This window comes from Artemia franciscana, chromosome 8, assembly GCF_032884065.1.
Source record: "Artemia franciscana chromosome 8, ASM3288406v1, whole genome shotgun sequence".
NCBI lineage: Eukaryota > Metazoa > Arthropoda > Branchiopoda > Anostraca > Artemiidae > Artemia > Artemia franciscana.
Window position 1 is genome coordinate 4,576,387 of NC_088870.1, and position 21,662 is coordinate 4,598,048.

The 21,662-nt window shown below is 34.5% G+C and overlaps 1 long non-coding RNA gene across 6 annotated transcripts in view; it reads left to right on the forward strand.

Annotated features, from left to right (window-relative positions):
* Positions 1-21,662, forward strand: part of LOC136029892 (uncharacterized) — a 268,714-nt gene that overhangs the window by 198,862 nt on the left and 48,190 nt on the right. For 4 of the 6 annotated variants that reach the window (XR_010618137.1, XR_010618134.1, XR_010618133.1 and 1 more), the window contains one exon: positions 296-1,440. This is a non-coding gene — a long non-coding RNA (uncharacterized LOC136029892). Of the gene's footprint in view, positions 1-295; positions 1,441-21,662 lie in introns of those variants that run through there. The other 2 variants (XR_010618136.1, XR_010618135.1) reach the window with 1 other exon arrangement.

A 21,662-nucleotide genomic window follows, 5' to 3' on the forward strand; every position in this document is an offset into this window, starting at 1 on the left:
AGGAAATGCTTGAATCATTTGTGGCTCTTTCATCAAACAGTTGAAGTTCATTTTGGCTAAATGATCCCGAGTTTTGTACTTTTGGCGTTTGTTTTGGAAAGGAGCGTTCTAGGATAAACGTTTAATCTGGCAACCTTGTTATCTATAGGAAATAATGACGAAACAGTTTTTTAGAAGAAGCGCAGAAAGTAAAACTAAAATAAAATTATCTCTGCTCATCCTAGAGTTACAGGATGATTTGGCAATCCAGGATAGAAAATTTGGCTGTTGTGATTTAATTTTTCATTACTTTTAGGAACCCATTATGACATGTGCCATGTTTACGTTATTGTTGAGGGCGTGGTCGCATATACACGAGTCTATAGCAGTGTTTATTGAATGATTTGTACGTTTTTCGTATATGAAAAAGCATCAAATTCTTCAGTAATTCTCCGATGTCAAGGTATGTGAAATTTCTATCATCTATATTATGTTTCGTTGCTGCAGACATTTATAAGATACTATTTAACACACACTATTTTCTAACACGGGCATTTATGACATATAACTACTATCTACAACAGCAACATATTAACGGTCAGTCTATAATGTCACACAATAATTTAGTGATCTAGGCCTATATCAGTAAAACTTTACCATATTTCGCCCAGCAACAAATTTTAAGGATGGAGGGTTGTATCAAAGGTCTTTTTTCAGAGCGAATGAGGGATAATAGAAAAAAAGCATGCGTTCAGACCAAAGTATCCCGAATCTTGCTTAAGAAATTTCCCCAGATCTACTTTCCAAATTATATCAAGAAATCCTAGGAATGTCCCTTAGAATGAATAGCGACGAAGACCACACTGCCTTTTCATATCAAACAAAAACAACTTGGAAACAATTGGGAAATTTTTTTCCTAGACAGTGGAATTCAATTCAATTATTATTTATTCCCTATGTCCAAGGACCGTCTTCAGCACAACACCAGAAAAAAATATATATATATACATACACAAACACACACAATTAACTAACCCATTTCAATTTTAAATAACTTTTTTATTTTATCGGTTATATGCATGAGATTTTAGTATCATAAAGTCAAGCCGATGGAAACTTATTTTCTATCATGTACGTATACCGTAAGTTGTATGTATACCCTATCACGTTATATAATGTACGTTTTTCGGTACTGAATGTCTCCATAATTAATTTCCAGGATCTTAAACAAATAAAAATATTAAGAAAATAAGAAATATTAAGAACTAAAAAAGACATCGAAAAGAAGGTCAGTGACTTTTGGCTCACCCTGTATATGAGAAACTACATCAAAATTTGACAATTAAAACTAAAAATGTTGTTAGAAAACTTTTTAAAACAGCCCCACCATCCTTATATTTTGATGTAAGTTTATATATATATATATATATATATATATATATATATATATATATATATATATATATATATATATATATATATATATATCATGAAAAGAGAAATCACCAATGCAACAGCACAAACATAAAAAAAAAAAAAAAAAAAAAAAAAAAAAAAAAAAAAAAAAAAAAAAAAAAGAGACAGAAGGTGAAAAGGAAGACTGTTTACATATATATATATATATATACATATACATATACACATACATATATATATATATATATATATACACGTACGTACGTATCTATACAAATCAAAATCTTTTCGCTCTGACGGCTTTAAAATAATCACAAATTTCATTGTTTTCTTTATTTTCCAAATCGAGAACTTCATGAAATTAATAATATCAAGGGCTTGAGAACTTTCAGAGATATAGTACACCGGGTGGCACATGCCAAGTGCGGTAAAAGTGTGCCAAGCATATCAGAACTTTACCAAGCACGGCAGAGACTGCATCATGTGTGGTGGCATATATATATATATATATATATAGTTCTGGTGTTTTGCTGAAGACTGTCCTTGGACATAGGGCCGAAATATCCATTGAATTGAATTCCACTGTATTAGAAAAAAGAAGTTTCCCATTGTTTCTAAGTTTTTTTTGTTAGAATGAATCCTAAGAAGAGATTAGCTCACAAATCCCTTCACCCTGACTTAAATTACGTGTTAGAAAATAAAGTTGGAACTTTACTGGCCTGTGCCTCTCGGTCTCCCAAAACCACTCATAAAATGAAAATTTCTAAGAAGAAAGATTTCGTTCTTAGAACATAAAAAAGTTTTCTTCTTTTTGATTGTGTTTCGTAATCTTTTTTCGACACGTGATATATTTTTTTTTGTCCTGTCGAGTTGATAGGAAAACAGACAACGGTCTGGTCTCTGACAAAAGGAAGAAAAATATCGATAGTTTTGTCAATAAAAGATTTGTTCTTTTAAAGTCAAAACGCTTAAGTATTATTGTGCAATTAACCCTGTTTCGATTCGATATTCGTTTGGCCTGGTTTTTGAAAGCCTATATTATTTCTAACCGAAAATTACTGAAAAAAAAAATCACTTCAGTTTGAGGCTTGTGTATGGATAGCCACCATTAGAACTGTAACGGGCATGAAACTTTATATTGATTAAATAATCCGCGAGAATATTTTGGAGAACATAATGCAGGTTTTGACACAAGGACGGAATTAAAACGAAATTGGATTACCACTAATTGAAGCTTGAACGTAATTTTAATAATGAAGGTTAGACAGAAAATGGTAGTGTACCTATTGCATTTTGAAATGATAAAAACTGATTCAAGCAAACTGCTCATGGTAAAAACTGCGAGTAAAGAACAAAATGTGTCTGTATAGTCACCTAAATAATAATAATAAACAAAAAATTGATAACAATAAAATAACTAAAAGAGTTTATTTTTATGACGATTCCATTAAATATTAAATTGCTGGTAAAGTTACAAGCTTGAAAAAATTCGCATATTTTGCGAAAGAAAGGGAGCACCCCTTAAAAGGGGGTAGATTTAATAAGAATTACAGTATCGCATTCAGCTTCCCCAAGAATCCTGTTCTGAAGCTTCCAAGTTTCTATGTGCAAGGACAAGAATTTTTTTTTCTGTAGAATGGGTGCTTGTTTATTCGTTATCTGTTTTGTTTTTCCCAGGGGCAATCACATCGAAACAGTGGTTGTAGGATATTGGGGGAGGGTTCTTTTTGACGGAAATTAGAAGTACTAGCTCTGTCTTGGAGTAGCAACAGAGATTGCCACGCAGGAAAGTGACCATTTCGGCCATTTTACGCTGTAAACCTAAGTTTTGGGCATGAGAAGGGCCAAAATGCCATCTAGTGAAAATATTTAGGTTATAAATTGGTTTCAAATTATTGACAATGTATACCTACAAACTGTATATCTTACCTCAGTAAAGTGTCAATTACAGAACTCACTTTTATGCTGAATGACTTCATTGCACACTAGCTTTTGGGGTAGGGTAGTAGGTCAGTTAGTCTTTTGTGGGGGGGATGCCCCTGCCCTAAAAAAGGATATTTTTAGGGCCAAATTTTCCCAGTTTCCGTAAGACGTTCTTCTGATCAATATGGAGAGAGGATTTAACCTCTAGGATTCCCGCATTTAGAATAACACTTTTGTACCAAGTATGGAATATGGATCCTAGGGAAAGCGAGGGAGGCTGGAATGGCTCCTCGATTATTGCAGGAATATCTTAAGCGTAAAGTAGAAACTATATTTGCATGATGTTTTAAGAAGACTATTTGTAAAAAATTTAGTGACTCAAAAAGTCGTCGATCTTTTAACTGCTGGCTTAAAATTTCATACAGAAGAACCAATCACAGTTGTAAACGTGGGGTCATTTGTTTCTCTAGAAATTGCATTTCCTTGTCAGTTTAGATTTGTCGTTCCAAATTCAGTGAGACGCCGAAACTCCTCAAAAACAGGCGAATTGCATGCGTATGCGTAACAAAATACTGGGGAAGTCGTAAAAATCTCAGGATTTGAGGGGAACCGGGTCCGAAGATACTCCGCAAGTGCCTACTCTATACCATGGATGGATACAGAATTAATGTTTGGGGAAGGAAATGCACCGATGAAATTTGGATCCCCCATTGGTATTTTTCGCCTCTCCTATTCAATAGTTAGCGCAACTTTTAACCTTTTTGTTGGGAGAGGGCACATGTCCCAATCACCCTTGGATCCGCCCCCTTGCTCCAACTCTCTTTAGAATTTGTGGTTTTAATATGAGCACGGTACTTCTGTATTAGGCCTATACGCCACTCACCCAAGTTTACGTTGTGTAAAACTCGAGAACAAACCGGTTTCTTCATTAGTTTCTTTTTGCTTAGCGTGAGACAAGACATAGACGACAGGATAGATGAGAGATATATAATTTGGGCTATATATTTGCACATTAGGGTTGGGGGTAGGGGTAAAGTATTTGGAGAGATTAAAGTTAGAAAACAATTCTTACTTTATAATATACAGAAGAATTGTACCTAACATATTTTGCATGCAGTCCCGCTATACTTTAATCCGCTCTCCCCTAATGTGCAAATATACTGCCCAAATTTGTTTCTAAAGTAATGAAGAAACTGACGAAGAAACCAGTTTATCCTTGAGTTTTATATAGCGTAAACTTGAGCGTATGGCGTATAATACACAAGTGCCATCGCATAAAATCATTCCTGGATTTGTCCCCGTGCTCTAACCCTCTTCAGAATTTGTGGTTTCAATATGAGCACGGTACTTGTGTATTATACGCCACTGACTCAAGTTTACGTTGTGTAAAACTCGAGAACAAACTGGTTTCTTCGTTAGTTTCTTTTAGCTTAGCTTGAGACAAGACATAGACGGCAGAATAGATGAGAAATATATAATTTGGGTTACATATTTTCACATTATGGATGGGGGTGGGGTAAAGTATTTGGACAGTTTGATGTTAGAAAAAAATTCTTACTTCATAATATACAAAATAATTGTACCTAACAGATTTTGCAGGTAGACCCGCTATACTTTAATCCCCTCCCCCCCCATAATGTGTAAATACACAGCCCAAATTTGTTTCTAAAGTAATGAAGAAACTAACGAAGAAACCGGTTTGTTCTCGAGCTATACATACCGTAAACTTCAGTGTGTGGCGTATGATACACAAGTACCATCTTATAAAATCATCCCTGGACCAGTCCCTGAGCTCAAACCCTTTTTAGAATTTTTGGTTTCAATATGACCACTTTCTACTTGGTTCGCTGGAGATCATGTAGATTGCTTTCAATCAAACTCATTTAAAAGGGCAGTAATTAAACCCATGCTACGCAATTCGCTAGTCCTTGATTATGACTTAATTCTTATTTATTTAAACAAAATCGGACCGATTTTGCGTACAACTACCCGCCTAGACGTATGGAGGGATAAAGGCTGTTTAATTCCTCCCCGTCATGATTCTACTCAGCTGGCGTATTAGTAATCTATAGTAGCCTGTTTTATTAGTTGTATTAGTAGTAGTATTAGTAGTCTATAGTAGCCTGTTTTATTAGTTGATAGTATGATAGTTATAAAACAAAAGAAATAAAGTGGGTGTATTTTTAATACTTTGTCTATTATTGAACTACGTGTTCGTTACTATAGAGATTGGTGGTTTGATTAAAGAAATAATATCTCAGCCTGTAAATCTCAGTAACATGTGGAGTTTTAGAAATATTCCAAATGACTCCATGAAGAGAAGACGATGTTACCAGCTAATTATCTTCAAAAAACACAAGAGCCAAGACTAAAGTTAATTGGCTGTATTTAATGGATCTAATTGTCACGTTGAAATTATTTATTGGAGATGAAGAAACGACGAAGCTGATGCTATGTATTTAGCTGAAAATAGCCTTAACATGAGCGCAAGAGGCATTACCGTCCCATTAAGGTTGACATGTGTACTTCAGTTCTGTTGGTTAATTTTTATGACGTAAATCTTCAAACCAACTACATTGATCCCTAAGTGTATATCAGAAAAGGAAACCGCCACTGTTCAGCGTTGCCAACGCAGTACTATTGTACCAGTTTTTGTGCAATAATAAGGCCATTGTACAATGCCGCACATTTGGAAATGTTTATGTACAATTGAATTTTCCGGTACATATTGGTTTTACTTGGTCTATTCCGAATTGAATATCTGTTCAAATTATAGTTTTTCAAAAAAAATATTTTTTTACGGCAAATTTTAGTTCAGACGGTTTAAATTTATCTCTTGGGGTAAAATTTTAGTCAGAAAACCGGTACAGTTTACTTCAAAGTGTTGGCAACACTGCATTGAGAACTAGGCATTGATAAAAAAAAAAAAAAAAAAAAAAAAAAAAAAAAAAAAAAAAAAAAAAAAAAAAAAAATTGTAAGAAATATTAAGCTAGTTAAAGGAATGAAAATTTTTGGGTCTTGAGTAAAATCTCTGTTAATAATACTTTATTATTGCACTATTGACAGTCTTTGCACTACTTATTTCTGCTATTTATATTTATTACCCATAAATATTACTGTTCATATCATATAATTAAGAGTATTTTCTCTGTCTCATTAAAGTTTACTTCAAAAGTTTAGTTTTTTACTTAATTTTTTTTCTCTTCTCTCTCCTTTTGAGCGTTTCGGACGGATTGGCAGAGGTTTTTGTCGAAATATCTGCTCTGTTTTTTCGTCAGTTTTTTTCCGCTGACTGAAAATCATCCTCGTTTTGGTTTCTCAATTATTTTCATGTTTTTCTTAAAATTTTTCATTTTCTTTTTGTCAAAACTTACCGTTTCTCTGTGACAAATAATTAAAGAAGTATTTAAGCATTTATCTTTGTATGAAACGGAAAAGTACCGGGATCGATTTGTATCCAGAAAACTGGTCAGACAGGTTTACTTGTTAGCTTGTCAGATTACAGTTTACTTCAAAAGTTTAGTTTTTTGCTAAATTTAATTTTTATTTTCTCTTCCCTCTCTTTTTGAGAGCTGTGGACAGTTTGGCGGAGGTCTTACTGTTTTACTGTAGTTTTTAAAACATTAGTTTTTTACTGTTTTAAAAAGTAGACTTAAGAGGAAGGGTCAAACTTTAACGTCAAGAGCGGGGCGTTGATGAGGAAGCAACCCCTTTCACATACGAAGTAATTTCTGTTCGTTTTAAGTTTTAATGTCGCTCCTTACTTTCCGTTAAAAAAACTTTTTTTTTTTTATTTAATTTTATATTGAATTGAAGTTTTTTCCCTCTCTTTTTTTCAGCTTTGTGGACGGCTTGGCGGAGGTCTTTGTCGAAATATCTACTCTCTCTTTTCGTCCTTTTTTTTCACTGACTGAATATCCTCCTCGTTCTGGTTTCTCAATTATTTTCATGTTTTTCTTCAAAGTTTCCATTTTTTTCTGTCAAGAACTCACTGTTTCTCTGTGACAAATATGTAAAGGGGTATTTAAATTGCCTTTGTATAAAACGAAAAAGCACCGGGCTCGATTTTGTATCCAGAAAACTGTTCAGACAGGTTTACATGTTAGCTGGTCAGAATACAGTTTACTTGAAAAGTTTAGTTTTTTTTAATATCACCAAAAACTACATAACTGCGTGTGCAGTTCTTTTTCAATAAAAATTGAATTTAAAAATTTTACTGTTTTTAAGATAAAATGGCGCGGAATCTCCCGCTTGACCTCTCAAGTACGGACGTCATTTTTAGAACCAATGTTAATGCATTGGCACTTCTCTGATCTACGTCCTACGCCCTAGTTGTTCGTTAATAACGCATTGCAGATAATAACGTTCTTAGATAACTTCGAAGACCACACTGCCTTTCCATGACGAAAGTAAAACAGTTCAAAATAGGAATGAAACCTTTTAATTGACAGTGAAACAGATATAAAATTATTTAACTGGATATTTCGAACACATATATAGTGTTCATCATCAGCAGTATAAGCAGTGAGTAGTTTTACTGCTGATGATATCATCAGCAGTATAAGCAGTGAGTAGTTTTACTGCTGATGATGAACACTGTATATGTGTTCGAATTATCCAGTTAAATAATTTTATATCTGTTTCACTGTCAATTAAAATGTTTCATCCCTATTTAGATCTATTTTACTTTAATAACGTTCTTTCAGCTTAGCGTGAGACAGGACAAAGAGAAGTGACAGAATAAATTGAAAATATATAATTTTGCCTATATATTTGCAAATTAGGGGTGGGGGTAAACTGTTAATGCATTGGTACTTCTCTGATCTACACCCTAGTTTTTCATTAATAAAGCATTGCAGAAGCATTTTTTTTTGTTTGTTTCCTTCAGCTTAGAGTGAGACAAGACAAAGAGAAGTGAAGAGAATAAATCGAAAATATATAATTTTGGCTCTATATTTGCAAACTAGAGGTGGGGGTAAACTATTGGATAGTGTGAAGTTAGAACACAATTCTTGCTACATGATAAGCAGAATAAATGTACCTACCACATAAGACTTGCAGGCCCGTTATACTTTACCCCTAACAACCCCCCTAATGTGCAAATATGTAGGCGAATCTTGTTTCTAAAATATATTTTTTTTATCTTACTTGGGTATATTTCATTAGGATTGACCGTCAGAAAAACATATTAGAAGAATATTAGGTAGCGAGCAGATCATACAAGTTCTCAATGATCTAGGGCTAGACTATATTTAATGCTTCAAAAGAAATGTCTTGTTTTTTTTTTAAAGGAACGATTTCTGTTGTATTTTTATGATTCAAAATTCGTCTAATGTTCTATCGAGTTACATCTTGAACAGTCTTAAAACCTCATTTTTCGCAAGTTATTTTAAAGTTAGGTCATTATGCACTTAACGTCCAGTTGAAACAGCCCCACGTTCTTTCGGGAACTTCCCTTTCAATAACGTATACCAATGTCAAATTTGCAATTACGCGTGACAGACAACATTTTTCGTGACAAATTTACGAAAGTGGGTTATTTTGTCAGTTTGAATAATCTATGTTTGGCCTTGTTGGCTTTAATGGTTCATTCAGACGTCAAAAGAAAAGAAAGAAAATTAGTTAACTTTATTAGTTTAGAATAGTTAAACATTATAGTTTAGAATGGTAAAAATGAAAAAAAAAATACTAAGGAATTATGCAAACGCCATTCATTGAAAAACTTAAAAGATCATTAAATAGTTAAAAAAGAATTAACGATTCCTGCACATAATTAAATAAAAAACAAGTTTTTTCAATTGAAAGTAAGGAACAACATTAGAATTTGAAACAAACAAAAGTTATTGTTTATATGAGAGGGTTCGCCCCTAGACCCCTGAATCACAAAGGCCGTTTAATTAGAATAACTGGCTCTTTTGAAAGTACTAAAAACTTAAGCTTAAAGAGCGAGTTATTGACTAGGGGGCAAACCCCCTCATATACGTACTAATTTCTGTTTGTTTTAAGTTATAATATTACTCCTTACTTTTAGTTGAAAAAACTTGTTTTTTATCTAATTTCTGATCGTTTCTTAAATAATGCTGGAAAATCCGATGCCCCCTTCATAGAAAATTCTTGTCCCCCATAAAAAATTCCTCCCTCGTAATCCCCTCCCCAACTGGAAAAAATCCCCCTGAAAACGTCTGTATACTTCCCAATAATCAATACTATATGTAAACATTGGGCAAAGTTCAAAACGTGTAGCCTATCCCCCGGGGACTGTGGGGGATTAAGTCATCCTCAAAGACATAGTTACCAGATTTTTTAACTATGCTGAACAAAATGGTTATGTCAAAATTTTGATCGGATAATTTTGGGAAAAAATGAGCGTGGGAGGGGGAATAGTTGCCCTTGAATTTTTTGATCACTTAAAATGGACACTAGAACTATTAATTTTCGTTTGAATGAGCCCTTTCACGATATTCTAGGACCGCTGGGTCGATACGATCTCCCCTGGGAAAAAAAGAAAATATATAAGCACACGTCCGTGATCTTTCTTCTGGCAAAAAACAAAAGAACAAAATTCCACATTTCCGTAGATTGAAGCTTGGAACCTCTACACTATAGTTCTCTGATACACTGAATATGATGTTGTGATTTTCATTAAGATTCGATGACTTTTAGGGGGTGTTTCCCCCAGGAGCGTCGTTTCGAGGTGGCAAGGGGGACAGTTGTCCCCCAATAATTCGGAGCAAAACTATTATGTAGCCCATGCCCATTGACTATCTAGATATGGACCCCTCTTGCCCCCGATAAAAATGCTTGAGCTACTCGTCTAGTTTCCCTCTTTTTTCGAAAATACGGCAAATTTTCTTAGACTCGTAATTTTTGATTGGTAAGACTAAATTTGATAAAACTTATATATTTAAAATCAGCATAAAAATCCGATTCTCTTGGTGTATATATTGGTATCAAAATTCCGTTTTTTTAGGGTTTTGGTTACTACTGAGCCGGGTAGCTCCTTACTTACTGTTCTTTATCATGAATTGTTATGATAAACGTTTGAGCAGTCTCCGTCTCAAATTTTTTTTCAACCAAAATGATTTTTTTTTCCAAAATTAGTTCAAAAACATTGCAAAATTAGTTCAGCGTCTTTATGGTAAAAGTAGAAAAACTTACATATATGAATGAACTAATGTGAAAAGACGCCGTATTTTTGTCTCCAAGCAGAATATTGATTCTGAAACTAAAATGTTGTACATCAAAAAAGGGTTTTACCTATAAACCCTTGCCTCTGAGTAAGCTATGACTTGAAGTTGATGTATTTTTTTATCTCAAAGTAAAATTTTTGGCGCCAAAATTAAAATACAGTGGGTTTTTCACTAAAAATATAAGTTAATTACAAAACCGATTTTCTGTTCATGCAGTGGTAAGAACAAATTCAGTTGTAACCTCTAAACGCAGAGAAAAAATTTCTTTATTTCCAAATAATAAATCACTTATTGGATAATAATTAAGCTGTTTTTGAAACAATAGCTGTATCAAAAATGCAGACATAATAATAATAGTTAATGGGTCTTTTTGCTTGTTCGCTGTAGTAACAGTTATAACGATACCAGTAATAGTAATTATAATAAGAATGATGCGGATAATAGAAGTGTCAGTATTGAAACAAAATTGAAGAACAGAGATGAAAAATACTCATATAGTTATGATAATAGTATTTAATGGATGGTAGTACTTGTTGGTACAATGAAGGCTGTAGTCATAGTTATATTGACACCAGTTATAGTAATTATAATGAGAATAGTGCAAATAATACAAGTGTCAGTATTGAAACAAAATTGAAGGACAGAGATGAAAAATACTCAGATAGTTATGATAAGAATATTTAATGAATGATAGTGCTTGTTGGTACAATGAAGACTGTAATTAAAGTTCTATTGACACCAGTAATAGTAATTATAATAAGAATAATGCAAATAATTCAAATATTAGACCAGACTACCGTCTGTTTATAAGCTATAAAATGAATTTGCGGTTATGTGAATGTCCAAACTGCTCTAAAAACACTAATTTTAAAAATAAGCTACCTTTTATTGCTAGAACATCTTTTTATTGCTTTTGAGATCGAAATTACTTTTTGAGATTAAATTAAGATTAACACCTAAAATGACTTCCATAAAAATTAACGGAACAGATATGAATTTGGCAACAATCGATTTTTCTTGTTTCAAATTTGAATTGTATCTCTCAATTTGTGTTCGTTTTCTAAAGAACTGGGAACAGATGAATTTAGGGCTTAATTTTAAAAAGAGGGAGCAAGCCAATGCTCCAGAGTAAAAAATGCGTCAGAGACATGAACAAAAGAATGTAAAGCACTATTATATTAAGAAAGTAATCTATCTTGTTCTCGTTGCTCAAACTACAATTTTTTGGTTTCGAATATCTAGTAATAAAGCTATTCAATACCTGAAGAAGGACATCAAGTAAAAACTATTATTTGTCAAAGGCACGCTGGAAATCCCATGCACACTAAAGTTTGTTTTGGTGGCTTAGGGAAGAGATGCAAGTTCGGAATTTGCCAGAAAAATAAAATATATAAATATATACCAAATTAAAAAGACAACTTTACAACAAATATATATATATATATTTCCTGGATGGGGGGGGGCATTTGTTTGTTCTAAATTGTTTTTGAATTTGTTGAAATTGGCCGCTAATTTTACGAAAATTGACCCACTATAGCCTATATAAAATTCTTGGTGAGTTTTTTCAAAAATAAATCCTGTCTAATATGCGATTAATTTTTCATTTTTTGCCAAATTCCTCTCTTGTGAATTATAGTAGAAAAGATATGAGCAAAGTATGCGTCACTAGACTATATAGTCCAAACTGGGGGTGGTGATCTCCGTCTCGTGGCCCTTCAGCCAGGAAGTACCAGACCAAGTCGCCAAAGATAATTACTCGTATCTCTTAGTCCCAGCCTGTTATCTCTGTGCACCCCCATCAAAGGGCAAATCTTCTACAGTTGCCCCTATTCTATACTTTCAAATTATTTTCTTTAACCTGTATATCTCACTCTGCTATGCTAACTCAGCCCTCCCCCACGACTCGAAAAAAGTTAAAATAAATAAAAACGTAAAAATAAATTCTGTAGGATATTCTACACCGCATATTCTGCCTATATTTGGGATTATAGGTAGGATATTCCAAAACTCCTTCTATTATTCATTATTTTTATTTGTCATACTTTCTGGGTACTTTTGTGTTATAGCGACCACACCAAGGAAGTGAAGTTACGTTAATCCAAAAGAAATATACCAAAATTTGATGAAAATATAATATTTTAGTAACAAAAAATGGAAACTCCAACAGAGAATTATAGAAAGCAGGCCGCCCAGAACGCATTATGTTAAATACCTAGCCAATGCTATATATTAAAAATATAACAAAAATATACCTGCATAGTAGTTTATCTCACTGAGACTAAGCTAATTATTTCCGAATGCAGACAGAGAAACACCCAATTGTGTACCGAGGAGGTTAATTTTCCGTGAGGGGAATGGGCCTAGAACCATGGTCATAAAAACAGTCGTAAGTTTAGGAACAGGGTAGGAGGACAAACTTCGGTGTACCTTCGAGGAATAGTGAGGAACCCCTCATAGCGGTTTTCAGTGACGCTATAATTTTAATCCAGATAAAACAGTATTCTAAAAAGCGGCTCTTCCAAAATTGAGTGTCACGACGTAGCAGCATAGATTAACTAATAATGCAGATGTACCAGTATGTAATTTAAGGAACCAAAATAAAAAACAATAATTGATTAGTAACGAATGCTAATGATGTTGGATCTATGAACGGATGGTTTCATGATATATTAAATAAAAAAAAACAAGTTTTTTAACTGAAAGTAAGGAGCGATATTAAAACTTAAGATGAACAGAAATTACTCCGTATATGAAAGGTGTTTTGTCACTCCTCAACGCTTCGCCATTTACGCTAAAGTTCGACTCTTTCTCTCAATTCTACTTTTTAAAAGAGTAAAACACTTTAGCGTAAAGAGCGCTTTAGCGTTAAGATTCTTTTATGGGGTGTTTTTCCCTAATTTCTAAAATAAGACTAATTTTCTCAGGCTCGTAACTTTTGATGGGTAAGTCTAAAATTAATGGAATTTATATATTCAAAATCAGTATTAAAAAGCGATCCTTTTGATGTAACTATTGTTATAAAAATTCCATTTTTAGTTTTTCAGTTACTATTGAGCCGGGTCGCTCCTTACTACAGTTCGTTACCACGAATTGTTTGATTATAGAATCATTATTTTATGAAATATGGCAATATTTCTCTAAAATATGGCTATATTAAACATTCTCCTCTTTTAAATAGCATTAATGTTTAATCATTAAATTTGGTGAACGGGTTTCACAAAAAATAGTGGGTAGGCCTACTATTATACCATCAGTAAAAATGCACAGTAATGATTGCTGATTTCATTGCCCATCGAACTATCAGGAACTGGGGCTGGAGTCCGGAGGTAGAACCGAAGAGGTCTTGGCGCTTCGGAGATGTTGAAAGCTCTTCGCTCTCCTAATAGCTACGTTGAATCTATACTCTCTGAAGAGCTACGATGAGGAGTTATTGGAGAAAGGAAGTCGAATGCACCTTCTGTAGGCAGCGTGAATTTGAGGAAAATTGCCAAAATAATACAATACCTCTTTGTTTTTGAACATGGATTTCAAAAGAAAGAAAATACCTGTTTGATGTATGTACGTCTATTTGATTATTGCATTTCATCTTTGTTTACCAAGGATTTCTGTTTCGATGTCTATTGAAGAAACTGTGTCATTTCCTTCTTAAAGAATAAGTTACTTATATCAGGTTACAAACCGGAAAAATTGTTCTAAAACCAACCGAGTGACAAAATTGCAAGGAAATGCATTTAATTAGTTTTGAGCACTTACGGGTATGTTTTATAATCTTTTTCTCATAGCAACCCGTTATCATGGTTGGAACAGTATCCGCAGCCTAGTAAAGAGCTATTGACCGAAGTATAGTTTTGAAATTGGTTTTTCATTTTTTAATTGAAAATGAGGTCGAAAATTGACTGAGATTTAATTGGCTTAAATATTTAAATGTAAAAAATTTAAGGTCATCCAAAAGCCATTGATGATCCTCCAGGATGAAGATCCTCGAAAGGCACTAACGACCCTCCAAAGTCATTGATGATCGTCGAGGATAAAGACCCTCATACGCTGAATACATAAATTCTCCCACATCAAATAATGAAACTACATTCAAATCTTATAAAAATCATCTTACAAGACTGATAAGATGGGCGAAGAAGATTCATTTTGAGAAACTATTTCTCGAAGCTGAATGGTCTTCAAAAAAGACCTGGACAATAATTAACGAGTGTCTCGACAAAAGCAAAAGTCAAGGGCTGCCCGAACCAATGAATCTATCGGACGGATCAACAGTGAATGGTAAGCAAAAGGTAGCCGAGGAAATGAACCAGTACTTTGCTAGGATTGGAGAGGCCACCGTAAACAGTAATTTGAATGACTGCTTGGATCTGGAATCTGGATTTTGCGACTTTCTACCACGTCCCGTCAATTCTTCGATATTCCTCTCTCCCGTAACTGAAGTGGAACTTAAGAATCTGATAAATATCATGAAGAACGGACATTCAGAAGGAACCGATTGCTCATTTACTTATCTACTGAAACAAACCATTGGATGCTATGCTCAAGTGCTGGTTCATCTGGTCAATCTATGCTTCAAACACGGATCTTTCCCTGAAGTGATGAAAACAGCTCGAGTTATTCCCCTACATAAAGGAGGAAACAAGCAAGATCCATCCAATTATCGACCTATTTCCATTATGTCCGCTTTTAGCAAAGTTATTGAAAAGTGTATATATAACAGGTTGTACAGTTTTTTGAAGAAAACCAATTTTTTCAGCCCATTTCAATTTGGATTCAGGTTTTCATACTCTACAGAACATGCAATATTAAAGCTAACACAGTTTTTGAATGATGCCATGGATAAAGGTCTGCTACCTGCAACAATATTTGTTGACATAAAAAAAGCTTTTGATACTATTTCTCATGAAATTCTACTATCTAAGCTACATAATTGCGGTGTCAGAGGACAAGCGAGTCTCCTAATTGAATCTTACCTCAAGGACAAAAAATAAATATTGGATGCAAATGGCTACATTTCAGATGAGGAAAAACCGCATAATGCTGTGGGGGTTCCTCAGGGGTCCATACTTGGACCACTGTTATTTCTTATCTATGTAAATAATCTCCCTCTAAGCCTAACCTGCTATAGGACTGATATGGATCACAGTTTACTGTTTGTTGATGACACAGCCAACTCTACCTGCGACATAGATCATCAATCTCTAAAATTAAATCTCGAATTATCACTGAGAAAGATGATTCACTGGTTCCATTGTAACAAATTGGTTGTCAACACTTCAAAGACTCTTTTTATGTTTTTTTTTTTCAAGAACTTCTACTGCAGTACAAGCGTTACAAGAGGTTGAAGTCACATTTGGAGTTTGAGTAATAAAAATAAATCGAGTGTAAACAACTCGGTTTTTGGAGTCATTGTTGATCAGAATTTAAGCTGGAAAGGTCATATCACTAGCCTAAGGCTTAAGTTAGGAAGGAACGTAGGTGTAATGCATTGTCTTAAATTTTTCCTTCCTTTTTATGCTTTAAAATCAATTTATTTTTCTCTTGTTCATTCTTATATCAATTACTGTTCGATTATTTATTTGAGTACATTTCAGTCACATATTTCTCCTATTGTGAAGTTACAAAATAAAGCAATGATAATCCTTTAGATGTTATTTTATTCCCCAGTTTCTCTTTCTGGTAAATCTCAAACTAAGAGTCTTTACAATTATTTCAATATCATTCCGGTTAGACAAATTTAGCTTTTCAATGTATACTTTTCCGTGTCCGTTGTCTAAAGGATCTGCAGCCAGATTTTTTAAAATCATTTTTTCAGGCCCTTCCTCAGTCCGACCATATAATACTCGTTGTCCTTTAAGCAAGCTTACTGTGCCTTTCATTGTCTCCGAACGGTCTATATTTTCGCCTAAAAATGTTATTACAAATTATTGGAACACGTATAAATCTTTTTTTGATCAGAGTCTATCGCTATTAACATTAAAAACTAAAATCAAAGCTCTGCTAATTAGTAAATATTAATTTGTGAGTAGCTCCCGGCCCTCCAGCTATCGGATAAATATTGATAATAATTTTAATAAATGTTTTTCGACATTTATTTTTTGGTGTGAGATAGAGTGAGAAGTGTGATCCGTTTGTTCTGGGTTTGTTTGTTTATACTGTTTGGATCCGGCTTTCGAACCAGTCTCCCTGCTGGGGATGTTATGTGACGAAAATTGACGTGTTCAATCTCCAGTGTTGGAACAACTGACGAAAATTGCCAGAGGGGTACGTAACTTGAGGGGAGTACGTAATGGTACGTAACGATATCAAACTTGAGGGGTACGTAAGGGACGAAGAGAAGGGGACAACGAATGTCATCACAGCTCGCTACTCTTCAGATTCAAAGGAATATGCTCTGCGCTGTGCTGTTGGAACAACTGACGAAAATTGCCAGACTACTTGAAATAGAATAATATTACAAGATGGCATTTGTTTATGCAAACATTTATTATAAAGTGACTTTTGAAATAACTGTTACTACTACTACTACTACTTCTAACCACTACCGGAAACTCATTGCACCACCATGCTTCTTTGTGTCAAGTTAAACCTCCACCGTAAACAACAAGGAAAATTACTTTTTTGTGTTAGAAGCACGAGGGGGTAATTTCGAAGGTAAGGAAAGGAGGCTCATTTGAAAGGAAATCGCCCCATGTGACCAACACACAATGAGTCACAAACGCTGAATAGTGTTTATGTTATCCGCATCATTTTCTAAAATTGTCCGTTTTGTGCCATGGAAGGAGACTGGTTATTCATTTGACTCGGACCCAGAAAAGGTACCGGAACTCATATTAGCTAGGCCATTAGGGTCAATACAACAGCAAACATTCCTCCCTAACTCCGATCTGTTTTGATCTCTTTCACGTATATATTTTAAATCGTTACATTTTCATGTCAATCCGTGAGCCTCTTGTTTTTCTTTTGACCCCATAGAAATTGCCTGAAGCACCATTTTTAGGAATCTATCATCCTTCATCCCTAAACTGAGGGATTGCTGTCTCTCAGAAAGCAAGTGCACTAGGTGGCGTGTGCCAAGCATGGCGGAACTGTGCCAAGTGTGACGAATTGTGCCAAGTGTGACAGAACTGTGCCAAAGTGTTACGGAACTGTATGGTACACAAGGTGGCCTAAGATGTACACCAGCTGGCAGGAGGTTAGCGCCCCTTGCTCTAAACTCGCTCTTAATCGCTTTGCGGAGCTTTCTGAGGATTAGGCAGTATGCTTCTGCATTGATAGTGGCCCTCCGTTGCATGAAGTTGACAAAAAAAACATGATTTTGCACTGGCAGAGATGATGTTCGGCCTTCAAATTTTCAGGGGAGTGTGTGTGGTTCCATTCCATGTTCTGTTGCCTCGATTTGAGCCTGATATGTGAAACCTATGTTTCATCTCCGGTTCGACCGGTTGCCACCCCAGTGACAAACGTTAAAAAGATGACGAAGACGTAAAAATTACAGTGAACTCTTGGTTATTGGACCAGCGGCAAGTTCTTATAAAGACTTTGAAATTAGTTGAAAGGTATGTTAAGTGTTTCAAACAACTTGTCGACAAATAGACTAAAGTATGCACTTTCTGAAAATAGATTTATTTTTTTGAAATAATTTTTGCTGCGCACTTATGTTCAAACGGACCTTAATTAAAAAACACGCCTCATATATATATATATATATATATATATATATATATATATATATATATATATATATATATATATATATATATATATATATACTAGCTGTTGGGGTGGTGCTTCGCGCCACCCCAACACCTAGTTGGTGGGGCGCTTCGCGCCCCCAAGCCCCCCCGCGCGCGTAAGTCGTTACGCGCCATATTAGTTACGCGCCATTGTAGTTGTGTCCCTGTGTCCCACCTGTGAATAGAGATAAATATATATATATATATATATATATATATATATATATATATATATATATGTTTTTAACTACGTAAAACATGCGAATATACAACATTCTTCGATGTCCCATTGTCTGTGCATATAAATAGATTGTCAGGTTTACTGACTTTTGAACATGCAACTTATAATTGTCCATGGGAAAAACAATCCGTATTCAGATCTATACCTCATTATTCTAATGATGTGTCCCGGTGTCCCGGTCGTCATTTGTGTCCCGGTCTGTAATTTCTATTCGAACAATCCCTGTGTCCTGGTCGTCATTTATATATCCCGCCTGTGCCCCCGGCGTCCCCGTTGTAGTTGTGTCCCTATGTCCCGGTCGTTATTTATATTCCCTGTGTCCCGGTCGTGATTTGTGTCCGGGTGTCCCAGTCTGTAATTTCTCTTTGAGGTTCCCGGTCGTCATTTATATTCCCTGTGTCCCGGTCGTCATTTGTGTCCCGGTGTCCCGGTATGTAATTTTATCAGTTGACAAACATGACGTCAGTCGACAAACAACTTCGTGACGCATACAGCTCAATCCTTATAATGACGTCAGTCGACAAACATGACGTCAGTCGACACACAAACATGACGTCACTCGACACACACACACACACAGACAACTTATATATATATATATATATATATATATATATATATATATATATATATATATATATATATATATATATATATATATATATATATATATATATATATATATATATATATATATATATATATATATATGTGTATTAAAATGCTCCTAGTTGTTATTTTCTCTTTTTTTATTCAGTTTAATAAATGAGCTTGAGTTAAGATGTTTTGGCAGTATTATCTTTAAAACACTATTTTTAGGTCACGTAATAACGTTGACTTGACTCCTGTGCTATTTCAGAAACCTCACCAATATTTTTCATGTAGAAAAGTGAAACCATTTGCTCATAATGAGAAAAATTAGTCACCTCTTTTCGAAGTTCTGAGCCCCTCCTGTTATTTTTCTATTGAGAGAAAGCTGTTTCCAGAAGTGTTTTTTGAAATTAAATGAACTTAATTATCTTTATCATACAGCGAAAAAATGAAAATTTAACGAAATAAACTGTTGCTTTAGTTACTAACTATGCTAGATATTGATTGGTATTGTATGGATTTTCGATTTTAGGGGAACTTTCAAGTGCCTTTTATGTTCTCAGAATTTTTAACAAACTTAAGTGAAGTGGAAAGGAATCTGATTTCTTTGCCTTTTGAAGTTTTTGTAATAGAAAGTCTTTGGATTTTAGTGATTTTTTATGATCCATCTATATGATAATAAAATTAAATTTCTATGCATGCGTATGTGGACTACATAAACAATAAACTGTATAAACTAGAAACTTGACAATTTGGCAAAACAGCCTTGGAACAGTGGGCAATGCTTGGCGATGAAGATTTTCAGAATAACCCTCAAAAGGAATAAGAGGAAACTGGGGAAATAGTGTCACGCGAGGGCCGAATTCCGGTCATAGGAGGTATGGAAACTAGGTGTGATTGGGAAGAAAATGCTTCAGCACATATACCTCAGCCTGACCTAGTTTTCTTGACCTAGTTTTCTAGTTTTGTGGACTATGAAACTAACTAAGCATAATACTGAAAACGTTACTGAGCAGAGCCTCGATCACAGGAAAGTTTCTTGGGTTGTGGGGAGGTGGATAATTAAAACTAATTTCATCTTATGATTTCGATAAGAAGTGTATAGAAATTCATGAAATTGAAGAATTAGGGAGAGGGGAGAAGATGTAGTTCACCACCCACCTAAAATACTAAAAACTTAAAAAGATAAATTTCCCATCCGAATCACTGTGGAAAATAATATTTGGCAGGTGTTTTCACTTTTTGTTTAGGTAGAACGCTTATGCTTCCAAGTACTCCAAGTATAAAAAATTCTTGGTTCTAAAGAAAATGTTTGTTCAAAAAAAAATATTCGATAGAAATCTAGATGATAGTCTTTTTGCCATCGTCAAAAGCAGTTGAGTTGGACCGGATTTCAGAGTGGACCCAGAACATAAGAAAATGGCTTGATAAGGTCTCTTGGATTATATATATATTTAACCCTCCCCCCCCCCAGAGGGTGCTGTGTATTGATGAACTTAGACAAACTTTGTGTTGTAAAAGTGAAACTTTAGGAAATAGATCTGTACCTCCAGTCTGACCTTTGGGAAGGGTATTGAGTCTCATATCTTTGATAAATCCTTATTTTTAATATGCCATAGAATCTTGAAAAATGTATCCAAATAAAAAAAATACCCCAATATGGATAAACATAAGTTATTGGAACTGTAATCTCAGTACTTGAAGTCAAAAAAAGTAGATTCAAGCCAAAATTAAGGAAAAAGCTTTTTCCAAAGTTAATCCAGGCTGTTATGCTAGTTAAGGCTTTGCTTGTCTTCTAAACAATTTGCTAACATAGGAAATGATTTAGGCTAAGAGCTTGAAAACACCCTCCCAGGGTATAATTTAGGCTTTGAATTTAAGTTTCATTGTAGTAACTCTACAAGTGAAAATCCATCAGCTTGAATTTTACCAATTTCTTTGTCTTTATTTTAGCTACATGTTTCCCACTAACATGAAAAATGCGATGAAAATCCTGGAACAGTTTTAAAATTGCCAAAGTTATCTTACACTTTGGAATTTTAGTTATTAGTACGCCAGTGCTTTTTTTCTATCTATCAAAGATTTGGCACATTTGTCATCTTTCTTGTTACTGACTAATTACTTTTGTATAAGAACCTGTCAGAAAGAAAAACTGTTATAAATACTCGTCTTAGAACACAATACTCAAAGTACTTTTACCCCTCCCATTTTGTTTTTTAATTTCAACACTTTCTTCCTCCTGTGATATAAGATATTGTATGATTACCACACTCACCGGCGGATTCAGGGGGGCCGGGGAAAAACCCCCTCCCCTAAGATTTTTCTCGTGCCCTCTTTTCCTGTTTTTTTTTTTGTTTCACTAGAACTTTTAGTTTCCGCCCGAATGAGCCCTCTCGCGAAATTTTAGAACCACCAGGTCGATACGATCACCCCTGGGGAAAAAAACAAACAAACACACATCCGTGATCTTTCTTCTGGGAAAAAATACTAAATGCCATATTTTGAAGATAGGAGCTCGAAACCCTTACAGTTAGGATAGGCTGAATCTGATGATGTGAATTTCATTAGGATTGTATGAGTTTTAGGGG